General features: G+C 43.8%; 1 protein-coding gene across 4 annotated transcripts in view; it reads right to left on the bottom strand.

The window, feature by feature from the left end:
• The window catches only part of OSBP2 (oxysterol binding protein 2), a 191,020-nt gene that overhangs the window by 113,184 nt on the left and 57,560 nt on the right, over nt 1-20,276 (bottom strand). Inside the window, exon 1 of one of the 4 annotated variants that reach the window (XM_053206347.1) lies at nt 4,356-4,515. The exons of 2 other annotated variants lie outside the window; for them this stretch is intronic. The gene's annotated coding sequence lies outside the window, so the exon portion shown is untranslated. Of the gene's footprint in view, nt 1-4,355; nt 4,516-20,276 lie in introns of those variants that run through there. One more of the 4 variants, XM_053206349.1, reaches the window with a different exon arrangement.

Below are 20,276 nucleotides of genomic sequence, written 5' to 3' on the forward strand. Positions count from 1 at the left end.
ACCGACTGAGCCACCCAGGCTCCCCGACAAAATAATAATTAAAAATTAGTAAACAGGTCCCTGTCTACAAAGGTGCTTCCAGTGCAGTTAGGAGACATCCCCACATACATGAGACCATCACACACAGATCTGTGGCCAACTGGGGATATGGGCTGAAGAGCCAAGGAAAGTGGGTGGTGGTAATGACTGACATTGATCAACTGTACCACGTGGTCCCCTCTCACCTAGAGTTGTTTTGTATTCTTTTAGTATTGTTGTTCTTGTTATTTATCCTCATAACCATCTTGTGATACAGATATTATTCTTCCCTTTGAGAGGCAGGGAAATTGAGGCTTTGAAGGTCTCATCCAAAGTCACAAAGTGACTCAGAGCAAAGCCAGGATTCCAAATTTTGCACCCCTTTTACTTAACCACACCCCTTCACAACACCATGCAATTGAGACTCAACAACTTCCTGGGAGTCCAGCAGAGCCCAGCCTTCCACATCTATATCCCAGAGTTCCTAGCCTTGACCTTTCAAAGTTTATCTCCAAATCAAATCTCAAACTGGCAAAGTAAGGTGCAGAAGGAACCCAGGAAGATGTCCCAGACAATGTGTCTTGGGCTTACGTCACATGTCTTGACCTGGCCCCCTGACCCCTCTGCCTTGGGAGCTAGTGACATAGTGAGCTGACAGCCTCACCTGTGTCCAAGCTTGGCACTCATGCCCACAGATGCACAAGCAGGTTAATATCTAGATGGTAACAAAATATAAGCCTATGAATCTGATAATTACAAAAGAAAGTGCTATTATGTCCTTCAGTTACAAAGAAAGCAATTAGTAATCAAGGTAATTCCCTGGGCAGGAAAACAACGCTTAAAACCATCTTAATGGTAAGACTGTATCAAATGTAGACAGTGACTGTTTTGTCTACTTTTTTAGTCAAATGACTATAACCTACTAACCCTCTTATGACGACCACCTCCCAATGCAAACACATTTCAGAATTCCTAGTTTCTGCTGAAATAAGAGGGGCATCTTTAGGCTGGCTCCTGGGCTTAGGAGGCAGGCAGAGGGTCTTAAAGGAAGAGTTGGAAGTCAGAACAGACGCAGCCTATCATCCTCACTGTGAAAATCCAACTCAATTTCTCTGAGGACTGAGCATCAATCTCTTTAAATTCTGCACATACGTTCAAACTCGCCGGTGACCCATTTACCCTGAGCCTCTTTCAGCTAGCACTGATTTATATGAGTCCCTCGGGGGTAAGCTGCTGCCATCTGTGTGGGTCACAGGGTCACATCTAAATCCAAATTGTCAACACCCCCTACAGAACAAATATCATCACGTTGCTAAGTTCCCTTCTGGTGCCTCTTGCCCTTGTTACTTGAGAACTGACTCTAGCTCATGACCTGCTCTTTACCTTGCAGGGCCTCCTGGCAAGGCCAAACCAACAGGAGTCTCCATCCTTCCATGACCTTCTGAGCCATGCCACGCCCTGCTTCTTTATGAAGGGCCAGAATTTTCTCCCAGCTGAGGGATGCTAACTTCCTCTTTGGTTTTTTCAGACTCTGAATAAAGCCCTGCCTTCTCTGCTGGAAGTACAGGTGTGCCCCCCTTTCTCAGTCACTGCATTCCTATTTCTAATTCCCTTCTACCCTCTTGAGCACCAGTGAGAGCACTGATTCCCTTAAATAAACCTCATTCCAAAGCACTGTTAATTTTTTAGATGTGATAACTGTATTTTGGTTATGTTAAATTTTAAAGAATGAGTCCTTACTCTTTTAAAGGTGCATCCTGGAGCACATGGGTGGCTCAGCCAGTTGAGTGTCCAACTTTGGTTCAGGTAATGATCTCACAGTTTCATGAGTTCAAGCCTACATCAGGCTCTCTGCTGTCAGTGTGGAGCCTGCTTTGGATCCTCTGTCCCCCTCTCTCTCTGCCCCTCCTCCACTTGTGCTCTCTCAAAAATAAAATAAAATAAGATAAAATAAAATAAAGGTACATCTGAAATATTGACAAATGGAATGACATAATGTCTGAAATTGGCTTCAAAATGACACAGGATAAGGGAAGAGGATGGAGGTAGAGACAAGGTTGAAGGACAGGTGTGTGGGTTCCTGAGACTCTTCTGTCGACTTCTCTTTATGTGTTAAATTTTCCATAACAACAAAAAGGTTTTACAAAATCCCCTCCCTGGGATTTTACAGCATCCTTGAGTCCAACTGTCCCACCTGAGCTTTTCTCTGCATCCTTTTCAATTGGCACATGTTTACTGAGCAACTACTACACTCAAGGTATTGCTAAAGCTGCAGAATAAAATTGACTGGCCCTGCCAATGAGCCCTCAGGATGTTGTCCTGTCCTGCAGAGTCCTGTCCTTTGTTTTAACAAAGTCTCCAAAGCTTCATTTCTCCAACTGGGACTGATTTTTCTCTCCTCCAAGCCAAGGTGGACAGTCAGGGCCTCCCCTTCCCTGGCCACATGGAATGGAGTGAGCACAGCTTCCTGTCCTGGCATCACTAAGGGGATACCAACTCCTGTTCTTCCCTCACTCCAACTGAATGAGGTGGCCCAGGTGTGGGGCAGGGCAGAGAAGAGTTTCAGAGAAAGAGAGGCTGACTCATCCATATTTTGGAGGGTTTGGGTGAGGTCAACCACTCTGTTTAACAACTTGTGGACAAAGGACCAAGGGCCAGGACATGTCCTGCCTCCCTTCAGGACCAGAAGCATAGAGAGAAGTACTGAAACCACTAGAGGCTCAACGCATGGACATAGGACACAGCCTTGTCCAAAGAGCTCCAAACCAGAAACCAACTTCCTTTCCAAACTAGGCACAGATATGTTGATTTGTAAAGAAGTCTGTGCAGCATTCTCAGGGAAGTCTGAACTCACAGCCAAAGTGGGGAAGGAATTTCCACCATGAGCTGTTGACCTATCAACATGCAATTTGCTGCCCTCCCAGGTAATGTTAAATGTTTCTCCTGGGGCCACCATAGAAATGGAAGCCAGTCCTGTCAGTCAGTAACACCCTTCACTACCATCAACTTCAATAACCAATAATTCACACCCATATTCCCATTCTCTCAGTTCAGTAAGGACCAGGAAGAGAATCTGATGAGTAAAGGGTATAGCACTCCCAATATAGATACAATCTCTCTTCTCAGGTAGAAAAAAGGCTGCACCTATGCCTGGAAAACAGGGGCCAAGAATTTGGATATGAATGCACCTGGTGATCACCTTACCCTGTCTCTTTTGCCTCTCTATATCCACTGCATTAAATAAAAATGTGGGTAAAACAGAACTAAATCCCCATTCCATGGAAACCAGGAAATTTGGAAACGGAGGAATCAAGCCAGCTGTGGCAAACAATGCAGGGAGTCTCAACAGATGATATTTCTTTCTTTTTTTTTTTTAACATTTATTTATTTTTGAGAGACAGAGAGAATCGGAGCGGGAGCAGGGGAGGCTCAGAGAGAGAAGAAGACACAGAATCCAAAGCATGCTCCAGGCTCTGAGCTACCAGCCTGACGCAGGGCTCAAAACAATGAACCATGAGATCATGAGCTGAGCTGAAGTCAGATGCTTAACTGACTGAGACACCAAGGTGCCCCTGAACAGGTGACATTTCTTAACATGAGCATTGTGTGGAACACTTATTAAAAATGGGGATTCCAGAAAAACACAGGGGTTCCCAGGTACCACATGACCATGACATAAGAATCTTGGTGGTCCTCCCCTAAGACTTTTAACATGCTCATCCCAGGGTACTTTATGCCCACCTACCAAAGTTAAAGAGAAGTTACTCAGGTTGTGTGTGTGTGTGTGTGTGTGTGTGTGTGTGTGTGTGTGTGTGTGTTGTTTAATCAATGCCAGTCAATATTTTACTAACTTAATAAGCTCACAAGAGACCTCATTACACCTTCTGGCCAACTAGGCAGATAGGGATCTTCCTCTTTGGGACTGAGGGATCTGAGAGCTAATAACTTGAACGTGACTGCATTTTCCCTTTGTGCTAAAAAGGCCACAGCCCTGTCCCCACCCAATCTCTAGGGATTGAAGATGGAGGCAGTGGCCACAGAAGAACCCACCATGGCTCAGTACTTGCAGGCATTCTCCAAACATTAAAGGACAACTCCTTGCAACAAGACACCCTGCATTTGAGGAAGTCATTCCTTCAAATGGAAAGAGAAGAGTGTTGAGCAGTCCAAGAAGAGACCACCATTTCTCCAGGCCACTTGCATCCCAGCACACAAAGGCAGCAGGTTTTCCAGGAACTATTTACAGAGCCAGAACAAACCCACGTTCCCCAGGAATTTATTTCCACCTCTGGATACCAGGGCAAACAGGGACAGAAAGAAAGCCTTTGAAGTCCTACCTTTTAGAGGATTTTCATTTTGGAGCAATTAGATGGCAGACTGCCCAGATATTCTTTAGGGTCAACCCCTAGGGCCAGCAGCCACCCATACCCCCCTCACCCCCTTGCTCAAATGCCAGCCTTGGTTGCTCTACAGGCAGAATCTGGGATGCCTGGGATAATTCCAAGCACTGGGCTGTGATGTCAGAATAGGGCTATGACATCAATGTGAAGATAGGCCAGTCTAGGGAAGCTGGGTACAAGAGAGGGAGCCCCCGAGGGGCTGGACCAGCCCCCTAGAAGTAAGGGCAAGGGAGAGAGGTGGCTGGCTCTGTGGTCACTTATTGTTTCTCTCAGAGCCACACTGGGAGGCAGACCTGCAGATCTTCTAAAAATCATTCACAAGTACTGAGAGGTAAATTGCAAGCATGCTTGCCCATGCTTCCTTAGACAGCAACTTAGGAGCAGAGAAAGTGAACAACCATCCTCTAGCTCCCCCCTGCGTCAAGTGAAAAAATACTCTCTATTTTCTGACTGGGAGGTTCAACATTGGACCCCACCCAGGGAGTCAGGAGCACAGCTCCCAAATGGGTTGAATATCATGGTCTCCCAGGATATAATTAAATGCAGAGACATAAAATGCAAGACAATCCTTACATTTGAATTCCAGATACACAATAAATAAATTTTAGTATATGCCCCAACTATTGCATAGGAAATACTTATATTAAAACATTATTTGTGAGGCATCTGGGTGGCTTAGTCGGTTAAGCATCCGACTTTGGCTCAGGTCATGATCTTGCAGTTTGTGGGCTCAAGCCCCACATTGGGCTCTGTGCTGACAGCTCAGAGCCTGGAGTCTGCTTCAGATTCTGTCTCTGTCTCTCTCTCTCTCTCTCTCTCTCTCTCTCTCTCTCTGACCCTCCCCTGCTCACACTCTCTTTCTCAAAAATAAACATTTTTTAAAAACACCATTATTTGCTGTGTATCTGAAGTTCAGATTAAACTAGGTGATCTGTATTTTATCTGCTAAATTTGGCACTCCTACCTAAGGAGATTTTTTTTTTAATGCAGGTACCCTCCCCCCACCCTACTCAGGACTTTTCTCATTCATTCAGATTTATCAGGGCAGGGAGGCCTGGGAACCTGTATTTTTTTAAAGCTGCCAAGATGGCTATTATCAGTAACTACAGCTAATTGTTCTTGGGCATTTGCCAAGCCAAGTGCTAAGTTCTTTCCATGCATTACCTAATAAGTTAGTCCTCACAGCACCTCTAAGGGGTGGTTCTATTATTAAGTCCATTTGACAAAGGAGAGAATGAGGCAAAAGACAGCAAGCAACTTGCCTAAGGTCACACAGCTGGTAATTAAGGTAGCCATGGTTTGAGCCCAGGGAGGCTGGCTCCCAGGGACTTAGAAATCTTTGAACTGGAAGGACCCTGGGAGGCACATAATAGAAGCCTCCAGTGAACTGACAAATAGGGAATCTGAGGCTCTGGGAAGCCCATATTCATATTAACTGCTAGCTACTGTGTACACGGGGCTAAGCCAAGTTGCAGAGAGCAAGCATCTGGCCCCAGCAGGAGGCTGGCTCAGGGAAAGTTTCCAGAATGGTCTCTCCTTGAAGAAGCAGATTTAAAGGGAAGCAAGGTGTGGGAAAAGGGCTGGGTGCTAGGGAAAAGGGTTTGCAGGTAAGAGGTTCAGCATGCCTGGCAACAAGCAGTGTGCTGATGAAGAGAGGGGAAGCTGGGCAGGTCTGGAAGGCAGGGGAGAGCCAAAGGAGGAATACGAATCAAAATTGCATTTTGTTTCAAATTAGCCTGCAGCAAATTTTACTTTTTCGTCATACAGTTTTATGCATTTTAACACATGTGTAGATTCATTAAAACACCTCCACAACTAGGACATAGAGTAGTTCCATCACCCTCAAAACACTCCCTCATCCTGTAACTTTGTATCACACCCTCCCTCCACCCCTCACCCCTGGCAATCACTGATCTGTCCTTCATCTCTACAGTTTTTACCTTTTCCAGAATGTTATATAAATGGAGTCCTACAACTTTTTGAGAATGGCTTCTTTCACTTGGCATAATGCCTTTGAGATTCATCCAAGTTGTTGCATGTCTGGGTAACTCATTCATTGTTATTGCTGAGTGGTACTCCATTATGTTGTGGACCTGAGTTTGTTCAGTCATTTACCCATTGAAAGACATTTGGGTAGTTTCCTGTACTTTGCCATTAAAACCAATGCTGTTCTGTATGCAGGCTGTTGAGTGAACCTAAGTTTCCATTTCTCTAGGATAAATATGCAGGGGTGTGACTGCTGGGTCATATGGTAATTGCATGTTTAGCATTGTAAGAAACTGCCAAACTATTTTCCAGGGTAGCTGTACCATCCTATATTCCCACCAGCAATGTATACGACAGATCCTTGACAGCATTTGGTATCATCACTATTTTTTATTTTAGCTCATGTAATAAGTATGCAGTCATATATTATAATGATCTTAATTTGCATTTCTCTAATAGCTAATGATAATAATCACCTTTTCATGTATTTATTTGTCAACTTTATCTTCTCTTCAGTGAAATATCTGTTCATGTTTTATTTCCCCATTTATAGTTAGATTGTCTTTTTATTGTTGACTTTTTAGATTTCTTTATATATTCTAGATACTAGTCCTCTGTTGGACAAGTAGTTTGCAAATATTTTCTCCCAGTCTGTACTTTGTCTTTCCATCCTTTTGATAGGGTCTTTTGCAATGCAAAAGTTTTCCAATTTGAAGTCCAATTTATTAAGGTTTTCTTTTATGGAGTGTGCTTCTCATGTCTTAGACACGATCTCATCTCTGAGAACTCTTCATCTATCCCTACATCCCAAAGATATCCTATGTCTTTGAAAGTTTTATAGTTTACATTTAAAACTATGCTCCATTTTGGATTAATTTCTGTATACTATATGGTGCTTAGGTTGAGGTTCATTTTTTTTGCCTATGGATGTCCAGTGACTCCAGCATAATTTGTTGAGAAGACTATTTTGCCTGCATGAAATTTCTTTAGTATCTCTGTCAAAAAATCAGTTTGGTGTATTTGTGTTTATTTCTGCTTTTTTTTTTATTCTGTTAGTTTGTCTATAGGTCTCTGTTTCTCCACCAACATCATATTGTCTTGATCATTCTAGCTATATAGTAAAGTCTTAGCATCAGGTAAAGAGATTTCTTCCAGTTTATTTTATTTCAAAATGTTTTTTGATTTCTTAATGTTTATTTATTTTTTAAATTTATTTTTTATTTTTTAAAATTTACATCCAAATTAGTTAGCATATAGTGCAACAATGATTTCAGGAGTAGATTCCTTAGTGCCCTTTACCCAATTAGCCCATCCCCTCTCCCACAACCCCTCCAGTAACCCTCAGTTTGTTCTCCATATTTATGAGTCTCTTCTGTTTTGCCCCCCCGTTTTTATATTATTTTTGTTTCCCTTCCCTTATGTTCATCTGTTTTGTCTCTTAAAGTCCTCATATGAGTGAAGTCATATGATTTTTGTCTTTTTCTGACTAATTTCAATTAGTATTAATGCCCTCCAGTTCTATCCACGTAGTTGCAAATGGCATGATTTCATTCTTTTTGATTGCCGAGTAATACTCCATTGTATGTATATATAGCACATCTTCTTTATCCATTCATCCATCGATGGACATTTGGGCTTTTTCCATACTTTGGCTATTGTTGCTAGGGCTGCTATAAACATGGGGGTGCATGTGTCCCTTCGAAACAGCACACCTGTATCCCTTGGATAAATGCCTAGTAGTGCAATTGCTGGGTTGTAGGGTAGTTCTATTTTTAGTTTTTTGAACAACCTCTATACTGTTTTCCAGAGTGGCTGCACCAGCTTGCATTCCCACCAACAATGCAAAAGAGATCCTCCTTCTCTGCATCCTCACCAACATCTGTTGTTGCCTGAGTTGATAACGTTAGCCATTCTGACAGGTGTAAGGTAATATCTCATTGTGGTTTTGATTTGTATTTCCCTGATGATGAGTGATGTTGACCATTTTTTCATGTGTTGGTTGGCCATCTGGATGTCTTCTTTGGAGATTTTTTTCAAAATGGTTTTAGCTGCTCTAGTTCCTTTGTGTTTCCATATAAAATTTAGAGTAAGTTAAAAAAATATCTTGCTAGGATTTTGATAGAAATTGTTTTAAACACATAGATCAATTTAGGGAAAACTCACATCTTTACTATGTTGAGTCTCCCAGTCAATGGCTATGGTATGTCTTTCCATTTCTTCAGATATTTGATTTCTTTTCATAAGCATTTTGTAATTTTTAGCAAACAGATCCTGTACAAGTTTTGTTAGATTTATACTTAAGTATTTCATTCTGAGGAAATAATAAGTGGTATGGTGTTTTGGGTTTTTTTTTAAGTTTAAGAGAGAGAGACAGACAGAACGAGCAGGAGAGGGGCAGAGAGAGAGGGAAAGAGAGAATCCCAAGCAGGCTCTTCACTGTCAGCTTGCAGCCAGACTCAGGGCCTGAACTCATGAACCATGAGATCATGACCTGAGCTGAAACCAAGAATCAGACAGTTAACCGACTGAGCCACCCAGGTGCCCCAATGGTATTATGTTTTAAATTTCTGTTCCCATATGTTCTTTGCCAATATATAGGTATATGATTGATTTTTGTTTTTTGATCTTATATCCTACAACTTTCTTGAACTCACTTATTAGTTCTATGCACTTTGGGGAGTTATTTAGGTTTTTACTGTTGAGTTTTAAAATTCTTAACATAGTTTGGATACAAGTCTTATATTGAATATATGATTTGCTAGTCTATAGCTTAACTTTTTTGGTCTCTTTGCAGTGTCTTTTGCAGAGTAAAAGTTTTACATTTTTGATGTATACCAACATATCAATTTTTTTCTTTTATGGATTATGCTTTTGATGTCATGTTAAAGAGATCATATTTAAGAACTTATTGCTTAATCTTAAGTCACAAAAGTCTTCTCCTATGTTTTTTTCTAAAAGTGTTATAGTTTTGTGTTTTATATTTTGAGTTAACCTTTATATGAGTAAGGCTTAGATCAAGATACTTTTTTTAACATATAAATGTCTAATTGTTCCAACATTACTTGTTGAAAAGATTATCCTTTCTCAGTTGAATATTGCTTTCGTAACTTTGTCAAAATCCTACTGCCCTTATATTTGTGTAGGTCCACTTTTGGACTATTCTGTCCCATTAATGTACATGTCTCTTTGCCAAGACAACACTATCTTCATTACAGTTCTTTATAGTAGGTCTTAAAATTGTGAAATTAATCCAACCTTATCCTTTTCAAAATTGTTTTAGCTTCTCTAGTTCATTTGTCTTCCCATATAAATTTATAATAATCTTGTCTACAATGAAAAAAATCTTGCTGGGATTTTTATTGGAATGGCATTAAATCTATTGATCAATTTGGGGAGGACTGACATCTTTGTCAGTCTGTTGAATCTTCTGATCCATGAGCATTGTATGTCTCTCCATTTATTTTGGTCTTTTATCTGCATTTTATAGTTTTTGGTACACAGATACTATATGTTTTGCAATATTTATACCTAAGTATTTCATGGGGGCACATTATAAATTTTAAAAATTTGGTTTCCAAAGGCTCACTGCTAGTACACAGAAATATATTGGGGCACCTTGGTGGCTCAGTTGGTTGAGTGTCCCAACTTTGTCTCAGGTCATGATCTCATGGTTTGTGGGTTCGAGACCTATATCAGGCTCTGTGCTGACAGCTCAGAGCCTGGAGCCTGCTTTGGATTCTGTGTGTCTCTCTCTCCCCATCCCTGCTTACACTCTGCCTCTCTCTCAAAAATAAATAAAACATTTAAAAAATTTAAAAAAAAGAAATACAATTGACCTTTGTGTATTGATCCTGTATTCCATAGCTTTGCTAAACTCACTTATTCTAAGAGTATTTTTGTAGATTTCTTAGGATCTTCTATATGGCTATCTTGTCATTTGCAAATAGGGGTAAGTTTTTGTCTTCCTTTCTAATCTGAATGTCTTTGATTTCTTTTTCTTGCTTTATTATACTGGCTAGGACTTCTAGTATGAAGATGAATATGAGTTATGAGGATAGACATCCCTGCCTTGTTAATGATCCTAGGAGTCTTTCACCATTAAGTACAATGTAGGTTTTTTAAAGTTCTCTTAATCAGGTGGAAGAATTCCTTCACTTGGAGCAATTCCCAGTTTGCTGAATGTTTTTACCATGAATGATACTGAATTTTTTCAAGTGCTTTTTCTGAATCAATAGACATGATCATGTAGTCTTTATTTGGACCATTAAGATGGTGATTACATCGATTGATTTTCAAATACTGAATCCATATTGCACAGCTAGTATGAATCCCACTCAATCATTGTGTATTATTCTACTTATATATTGCTATATTCAAATTACTAATAGTTTGTTGAGGACTTTATCATCTATGTTCATGATAAATATTGGTCTGAGGTTTCCTTGTACTATCTTTGTCCAGTTTGATATCAGGGTAATGCTGTCCTCATAAAATGAGGACAGATTAATGCAAATGGTGTTATTCCTTTTTCAAATGTTTGATAGAACTCGCCAATGAAATCACCTGGGCCTGAAGATCTTTTTTTTTTTCCTCAATGTTTATTTATTTTTGAGAGACAGAGAGAGACAGAGCATGATCGGGGAAGGGGCAGAGGGAAGAGGAATACACAGAATCCGAAGCAGGCTCCAGATTCTGAGCTTTCAGAATGAAGCCTGATGCGGGGCTCAAACTCATGAACTGTGAGATCATGACCTGAGCTGAAGTCAGACACTTAACCAACTGAGCCACACAGGTGCTCAGTTTTCTTTTTTTTTTTTCTTTTAAGCTTTTAAACTATGAATGCAATTTTTTTAATACTTAAAGGATTATTCAGATTATGTACTTGATCTTGGGTACATTCTGGAGTTTATGATTTTTGAAGAACCAGTTTATTTCATCTAAGTTGTCAGAATTGTGGGCAGAGTTACTTGTAGTATTCCTTTATTATTCTGTTATGTCTGCTAATTGCTTCTTTCATTCCCAATGTTGATACTTTGATATTTTCATTTTAGTAGGCAATTGACCTAGGTGGGTTCAAACCATAAGTTCTAATCAAACTCCTCCTGGTGATGGTTTCATTGTCAATTCCCCTTTCCATACCTTTGTAGTGCAGTGAATCGCTCCCTCATATATGCCAGCCAGTGGCCACTGGGACCTTGGTATTCACGTGGGTTTTAGGTCAGTTCTCAAAGTATGCAATTTAGGATCTGAATCATGCATGTGCAGCTTGGATGTGAACCTAGAAGTTCATAAACAACTTTATGGAGTCACTTTACCAAGCTCCTCTCTGTAATATCTTGGTGTTTCCCAGTTCCCAAGGGCTCTCTCTTTCTGTCCTCTGGCCCACAACTGGGGCTTAATTTACTTATCTCCCCTGCCCATTTCCCATAACTGCACCCACATCTGGGGCCAAGTGGATGGGAGGAGAAAGAGAAGATTGCAACAGGTCCTCACTCACCCTCTTGGGACCACAGCCCTTTCTACTGGAGAGGAGAGTTCCCCTCAGAGCTTGAGGGGCCTGTAGCTCCTGCTGCCACCATCACTGCCAGGAGAACTTTCCTGCTACTTGGGTCTGAACAAGAGGGCTTGTCCTGGAGCTCTCTCTGTCTGCTTACTCAGAGGTCTCCCCTGAGTCCAGACTGGAAAATACTGGAAGGAAAAAAGTTATAAATTCACCACCTGTTCAGTGTTAATTCAAATTATGGTCTTCTCCAATCTGCTTGTGGCTATTTAACATCTAGGGTGCTCAAACAGCTCCCCCACGCATTCTGTCAAGGTTTTCTAGCTGCACAAAGTGAAGTATTCTCATTTCATCCTACTCAGAACTGGAATTGGGCTGAACTGAATTTTAGAAGACTTACTCTGGCTGTTGGAGTCTCTCGAGTCCACAGTCTGGGAACCCAGGTGGCCGAACCAAGGTAGAGGCCATACAGGTGAAGGACAGCAGGCAGATACAAAACTGTTCAGGGCTGGTGCTCACAGGATCTCATGACAGCTGAATTTGAGAGGTGAAGGAGGGCAGGAGTAAACAGGACATTCAGGACACTTGGCCAACTTCCAGATCTGGAAGATAACCTAAGACTATGATGAGGGCAGTTTCAAGGCAGTGGGCAGTGGGTCAGGTGGGGCAGTGGGAAGAAGCCGGGAGAGGAGTTGAGGCTACAGGAGAGAAAGAACAGCAGTGTAACCAGGTCCCTTTGGAGTCACACAGGGGTGCATGCAGGGAGGTTGCTAAGTCTGACGGCAGAGAGCTGAGGTGGTCCGGAAGGTGGGTTTTTTGGTTCTATGGAATGAGAAGGAGGCAAGGTCTTTTTCTGGAGTGTAGTGAGGATATGTAGAGTGGCAAGGACTTCAAGAGTCACTAGAAGATAGGGAAGGAGGCTGTCAGGGGAACCCCTAGAAGGGCTGGCACTGATAAAGGCCCAGCAGAAGCCCTGGGTCTGAGGGTGTGCTATCTATATGGTTGGGAGGGGTCGACCCTAAAGCTTGACTGTGTGGCATGTGTACCTTGGCTCAGCAAAGGGGCCCTACTAATACTGCCTGAAGGCAGAATGTGCAGTACTGAAGGGTCATCACCAAAACAGCAACAGCCTCACTGCTGTCAACTGAACAGCTACCACACTCAAGCTGCTGAGCTGAGCAGTTTGTGATATGATTTAATTTATTCCTCTTGACAACCGGAAGTGGTCTTTATCAATAGACATGCTTTGAGGGTAAGGAAGCAGAGTCACAAAGTGGTCAAGCAACACTGCCAAAGTGACCCAGCTAGCAAGTGGCACAGCCAGGATTCAAGCCCAGGGTTATCCGTTCCTGGGCTGCCACACGGTTAGGCAGAGGATATGTGGGTGTGACAGAAGCTAGACAACCAGGTGAGGGAGGAAGACCCTTCCAAGGAGGAACTGAGAGATAGATACTGGGCCAGGCTAAGCAAGGGAGAAAAAAGGAAGAAGGCAGCTGCAGGAGGAGGAGCCAGGGTCTAGAAGGGAACTGGGAGAGTAGCTACTATGGCAACCAGAAAAGGGCCAGCCTCTGACTTCAAATTACTAAGCCAGAGCCCCAGGGTCCAGAGGTAGTTGTGTTGGGGAGGCGGAAATCTGAAGATGAAAGAGTGTGCCAATCAGAGGGCAAGGCCCAGGAGCTTGAGGACAAGCTCCACATCCAAGCTCCCTGTTGGACCTGAGGGCTGAGATGGTGGAAAGCAATCCCAGCAGGGGCACCAAGATGCCAGGATTTGGATGAATGACGGGCTTGGGGAGGTGAATGCTGGAGATGGGCATGACCCTGGTCCTAGTCCCCAGCCCCTCTCAGACCGAGGGGGCTGCCTAGATGTAAGTTCATTTTCCTGATTGTGTTCTTCCTGGAGGTACCACATTCTGATGAACCCACAGGGACCTTTGATTGAGGGGCGACTGGGTGGCTCAGTCGGTTAAGCGTCTGACTTCGGCTTAGGTCATGATCTCACGGTTTGTGAGTTCGAGCCCCATATCAGGCTCTGTGCTGACAGTTCGCAGCTCGCAGCTCGGAGCCTGGAGCCTGCTCCCAATTCTGTGTCTCCTTCTCTCTCTGCCCCTCCCCCACTTGTGCTCGGTCTCTATCAAAAATAAATAAATGTAAAAAAAATAAAAAAATAAAAAGATGAGTGATGGAGCAAAGGCGCATGTGCAAGCCAGCCCTAGCCGGCCCAGCACAACCTCAGAAGATCCAGCCACTAGATGGCAGCTGTAGACATCAGATAAAGCCTTCCATAGTCAAAGGACACCTGCATTTAGAAGCTACTAAAAGAGCAGATCATCCAGTCCTGGGGTTGCCTGATTCCACATCAGAATATCAAGAAGACTCCATGCCCTTCCTTACACAGATTCTTCTAGCAACACACGAGAAAAGGCTTGTGAATCTGAGATGAAGGAAAGACTCTCCTGAAACACTGGTGAGCTCTGCTCTTTCTAGTGACATGGGGCCCTGCCCATCTCCAGCCCGGCCAGAAGGTCCCCTGATCGGCTGCCCAGGACATCACCTGAGGCCCCAGCCACCAGCCTCCTAGAGCTCCATGTGCTCACTCTTCCCAGGCTCCCCTTGTCTGGCATGCTGCCTGAGGCGGGAAGCCTGACCATTCACTAGCTGCAGCCTATGTCGGCGTAGATGTTGTCTTGAGCATTCCATGGCAACTGGGCAGAGGCCCACAGGAGTACACAAGCAGGATGATCCCAGATTGGGGTTTAGCAGGTGGATATGCTGAAAGGTCAAGAGGCCAACAAGGGCCTGGCAAGGAAGGGGCTTCATGGGAGACCCATGGGAAAGCCTGCATAGTGGGAAGGGTGGGTGGACAGAAGAAGGCAGGGGGGTCAAAGGACAAGGGTCTTCGGGAGCTTGAAGACAGATGTGGGGACAATCAGTAATGGGGACAGCAAGATATGGTCAGCAATGACAAAACAATAGAAGACTTGTGAGGGGTAGGGGGAGAGGGGACAGTCCTAAGAGATGGCCAAAGATGATGCCAGAACTTGCAACCTTCAGTGAAGTTGCAGGAGATAAGGGTGAGCAGCAGGAGCCCTGCATGCAGAGCAGCTCCACGTAAAAGAGTCAGGCACTTCTGGGGCAGGCCACCACCTGACACAGGCTTCCCTGAAGCTGAAAAAGAGCCTCCAAGAAAGAACAAAGGACAAGGAGGGGAGCAGGGTATGCCACAGGGTGCGGTGTAAGTGAGGGGCACAGAGAGAAGGCTAGGGAGGGAAGAGCCCTCCAGCACAAAGAAGAAACAGAGGACAGTGGCTGAGGATAGCAGGGACAGGTGGGTTCATTTCTTCCTAAGAAGCAGTAAGGACAATAAATAAGGAAAAGAGAACTCCATTTAAAACAAGCCAATAAGTTTTGTTGGTTGTTTCCTTTGCTGTGCAGAAGCTTTTTATCTTTATAAGGTCCCAGTAGTTCATTTTTGCTTTTAATTCCCTTGCCTTTGGGGATGTGTCAAGTAAGAAATTGCTACGGCTGAGGTCAGAGGGGTCTTTTCCTGCTTTCTCCTCTAGGGTTTTGATGGTTTCCTATCTCATCTTCAGGTCCTTTATCCATTTTGAGTTTATTTTTGTGAATGGTGTGAGAAAGTGGTCTAGTTTCAATCTTCTGCATGTTGCTGTCCAGTTCTCCCAGCACCATTTGTTAAAGAGACTGTCTTTTTTCCATTGGATATTCTTTCCTGCTTTGTCAAAGATTAGTTGGCCATATGTTTGTGGGTCTAGTTCTGGGGTTTCTATTCTATTCCATTGGTCTATGTGTCTGTTTTTGTGCCAATACCATGCTGTCTTGATGATTACAGCTTTGTAGTAGAGGCTAAAGTCTGGGATTGTGATGCCTCCTGCTTTGGTCTTCTTCTTCAAAATTACTTTGGCTATTCAGGGCCTTTTGTGGTTCCATATGAATTTTAGGATTGCGTGTTCTAGTTTCGAGAAGAATGCTGGTGAAATTTTGATTGGGATTGCATTGAATGTGTAGATAGCTTTGGAAGCTTCTGCACAGCAAAGGAAACAACCAACAAAACTAAAAGGCAACCAATGGAATGGGAAAAGATATTTGCAAATGACATATTGGACAAAGGGTTAGTATCCAAAATCTATAAAGAGCTCACCAAACTCCACACCCGAAAAACAAATAAGCCAGTGAAGAAACGGGCAGAAAACATGAATAGACACTTCCCTAAAGAAGACATCTGGATGGCCAACAGGCACATGAAAAGACGCTCAACGTCGCTCCTCATCAGGGAAATACAAATCAAAACCACACTCAGATACCACCTCACACCAGTCAGAGTGGCCAAAATGAACAAATCAGGAAACTATAGATGCTGGAGAGGATGTGGAGAAACGGGAACCCTCCTGCACTGTTGGTGGGAATGCAAACTGGTGCAGCCACTCTGGAAAACAGTGTGGAGGTTCCTCAAAAAATTAAAAATAGACCTACCCTATGATCCAGCAATAGCACTGCTAGGAATTTACCCAAGGGATACAGAAGTTACTGATGCATAGGGGCACTTGTACCCCAATGCTTACAGCAGCACTCTCAACAATAGCCAAATTATGGAAAGAGCCTAAATGTCCATCAACTGATGAATGGATGAAGAAATTGTGGTTTATATACACAATGGAGTACTACGTGGCAATGAGAAAGAATGAAATATGGCCCTTTGTAGCAACGTGGATGGAACTGGAGAGTGTGATGCTAAGTGAAATAAGTCATACAGAGAAAGACAGATAGCATATGTTTTCACTTTTATGCGGATCCTGAGAAACTTAACAGAAACCCATGGGGGAGGGGAAGGAAAAAAAAAAAGAGGTTAGAGTGGGAGAGAGCCAAAGCATAAGAGACTCTTAAAAACTGAGAACAAACTGAGGGTTGATGGGGGGTGGGAGGAGGGTACCTTTTGGGATGAGCACTGGGTGTTGTATGGAAACCAATTTGACAATAAATTTCATATATTGACTAAATAAATAAATAAATAAATAAATAAATAAATAATAAAACAAGCCAATAAAAACAAGGTAGTTGCCTTGGCGCCTGGGTGGCTTATTCAGTTAAGCATCTGACTCTTGATCTTGGCTTAGTTCATGATCTCGCAGTTTGTGGGATCGAGCCCTGCACCAGCACAGATCCTGCTTAGGATTCTCTCTGCCCCTCTCCCTCTCTCTGCCCCTCTTCCTCTTGTGCTCTCTCTCTCTCTCTCTCAAAATAAATAAATAAACTTAAAAATAATTTTTTAAAAACCAAGGTAGTTGCCAAAATGAGCACTGCCCTCGACAGATATTTTGCGAGGCATCACCATCGCGTGGACATGGAGGACTGTAACAGCATCTCTGGGTCCTGTGGATGAGATGCCACAGTAGCTGCACGCTACCAGGGCAGGCAATCCCAGCCCTAGCAAGAACTGGTCCTGTAGGGTCTTGGCCTTCTGACCTCATCCCTTGAGGCATTTTTAGAAGTTATAGTCAGCCTTGGGGCCCAGCTGCCTATAGCACAGCAGGCCAAGGGGACCAGGTATAGCAGCCAGAAGGCCAGGACCCAATGGGAAAGCAAAGGCTGGAGAGAAGTGAACCATGTGGCCTGGAGTCAGCGAGGGGCAGGGCTCAGAGTACACCATCAGGGTGGACCCTACATCCATGCCTGCTGTTGCTCTCAGTTCAAGTGTCCTCCTGACGGTGGCCCTGTCCTGTAATCCTTCCTTCCACTGTTCCCTTGTGAAAGGCTCCTCAACCTGCCCCATCTGATAGGGGGGCTCAGCTTGCCTCTCTCATCCCATATCCTCTGTCCCCTCCTTTGGGAGTACTGGCCTAGGCTGGGCTGCAGCTTAGTCCAATGCCAGCTCCCTTTTCCCACAATGGGTTCTGGGGCATGTATCCCTGTGTCCTTGGCCTCCTTCTCACTCTGCCTTCAGGCATAGCTCATCTCAACCTCCAATGGGTCAGGGGCACCATGGCTGCCTACTCTCAACCCCAGCCAGAGAGCTCCTCCAAGGCTGGGTCCAAGCCTGTGCCTGCTCATCTCTGACTTCCCCACACATGGCCCAGCCTCCAGAACCCAAGGGGACACCAATCAAGAGCCCTGCGTGACATATGCATGCACTTTCGCGTATAAGAAACATTTAGGCTTCAAGAAACCTCATGTTACTGTACTGCTTTCTTTCTTTCACAGACAGAAAAGAAGGCTTCTAGAGTCCACAATAAAAAGCAACTATAAAATGAGGGAGCATTAAATGAAAAAACAACATCTAGAGAGTTTGAGCATCCCCTCGTGCACTTGGGGAAGTCTGCCCAATTTTTGGCTAAAAATCCATTTCTTTAGTGATTATTTACAAAAGATTAAAATAAAAATCTTTTTTCCCCCACATAGCAGAAAGAAAGATTTGACAACTGTGTCAATGTCATTTTTGTAAGTGCTGTGTGCTTCTGATCTCTTGGGACCTGATCAATGTGACATAGTATTTGGGTGTGACAAATAAGGACAAGTAAACTCAAACAAGGAACCCCAGATACATAGGTAAGAGGTAGTGTAAGAGCCTTCACTAAGCAAAAAGGAAGAAATCTAACATTTATTGGAGAAAAGGACATTGGATTTTAGGGCATTTGACAGGACATGATGCTTCAGTGCTTCCAAATCCTTGTGATAATTTGAAATATGTGTAAGTAATTTGCAGGCAAATAGGACCTTGCCCAGGAAAAGCCCAATGATAGCTGTTAGCCAAACCCTTTTTCAAAGGGGTCCAAATAACTGAAGTATTCAAATCTTCTGATGCAAGGTCCCTGGGCAAAAAGGTCATTCTGCTGTATGGGGGATTCTGCCACTGACCAAAGGTGCTCAGGCCTCCTGGGACGGGCACGTGGCTTCTGTGCTCTGGCTGCTGAACCAGTCAGTCCTCCTGGCTAAACTCTCCCTTCAGGAGCCCTGTGCACACAGCCAGATGGAGGCCCTAGCCCCAGATATTCCCAAGCCCACCCCTACCAGACTGTTCTCAAACCTCCCCTTGGTGACTGCCAGGCTGAGGGACGATGCAGCCCAAATGCATGTCCCCAGCCACAGAGAACCCCCACAGTCCCTGAACACATCCTCCCCTCTGCTCCAGACATTCCCACTGCCTGGATAGTCTTCCTTCTTCCCTTCTCTCCTCACCTCCATCTCCATATTTCAAGCTCTTCTCTGTCCCTCAAAACCCAGCTCAGGTCTCAGCTCCTACAAGTGACCTTCCCTGACTTTGTTCCCCTCTCCCACCCATCCCAGTGGTGACAGCCTCCTACCTTACACTGTGCTAACTCACCTGAAAATTACTCTAACCTCCATGGGAACTGTCACGCCTCGTTCATAAAGTTTGAGTTCATGTAGGACTGTGCCATTTGAATGACATCCATTCCCTCTGAAATGTTAATATACAAGAGCACATACTGTGAGGAGGTCTATTAGGGGTTATTTTTTATATAATAAAAATTATTGTGGCCTGGAAATAGGTGGTTCCCTCCTTTTGCCCATTTTAATCTTTTTTTTTTTTTAAGTAGGCTCCATGCCCAGCATGGGCTTGAACTTACAACTCTGAAATTGAGAGGTGCATGCTCTACTGACTGAACCAGCCAGGTGCCCCCAACTTTTGCTCATTTTAGACAACTGGCGGGTTAAAGCCAGAAATATAAAACTGGAAGAATATTCCAATATACCAATATACTCAAGAATACAATATTCCAATATACTCAAGAATATTTACAAAGATAGCAAATAAAAATATAGATTAATATTTTAAAAACTGGAAGAGCTCAAAAGGCCAAGTTTCAGGTGCCCAAGAGATCAGTTACTTCTACAGAGAGCAGGGGCAGATATGCACAGCTGAGGGGTGGGCTCCAGGAGTGTGTCCAGGCCCTGGGCTCTGCAGAAGGTCCACAGCTAGGGCAGGGCTGGCAGGGGAAGGGCCACTGTCACAGCACCCACACTCCTGACTGACACAGACACTTCTTTAGGAGGTGCAGGCATACCCCCAAGGTGATCATGACTCGTCCCTCTGCATCCACCAGTGACATGTCCCCACCCAGAGGGGAGGGCAGCTGCCTTCACAGAGATACAGCCCCCTGGGGCTGCTGTGCCACATTTCATGCTGTTGGAGGTAGGTCATTTTAAGACAGTGAAAGAATATTTTTCCCCTTCCCTTTTCAAACACCCTGGGGTGCTTGACCTTCTGCGGTTGATTCTGTCATATCACTTACTACCAGCTGTGGGCAGGATGATTTATGAGTGCTGGGGCACACTCCCCAACAACAGTGCTGGGATGAATGGAATTACTAGCACCCATAGCAGTACATACCTCCCATG

The sequence above is a fragment of the Acinonyx jubatus genome, chromosome D3, assembly GCF_027475565.1.
Source record: "Acinonyx jubatus isolate Ajub_Pintada_27869175 chromosome D3, VMU_Ajub_asm_v1.0, whole genome shotgun sequence".
Lineage (NCBI taxonomy): Eukaryota > Metazoa > Chordata > Mammalia > Carnivora > Felidae > Acinonyx > Acinonyx jubatus.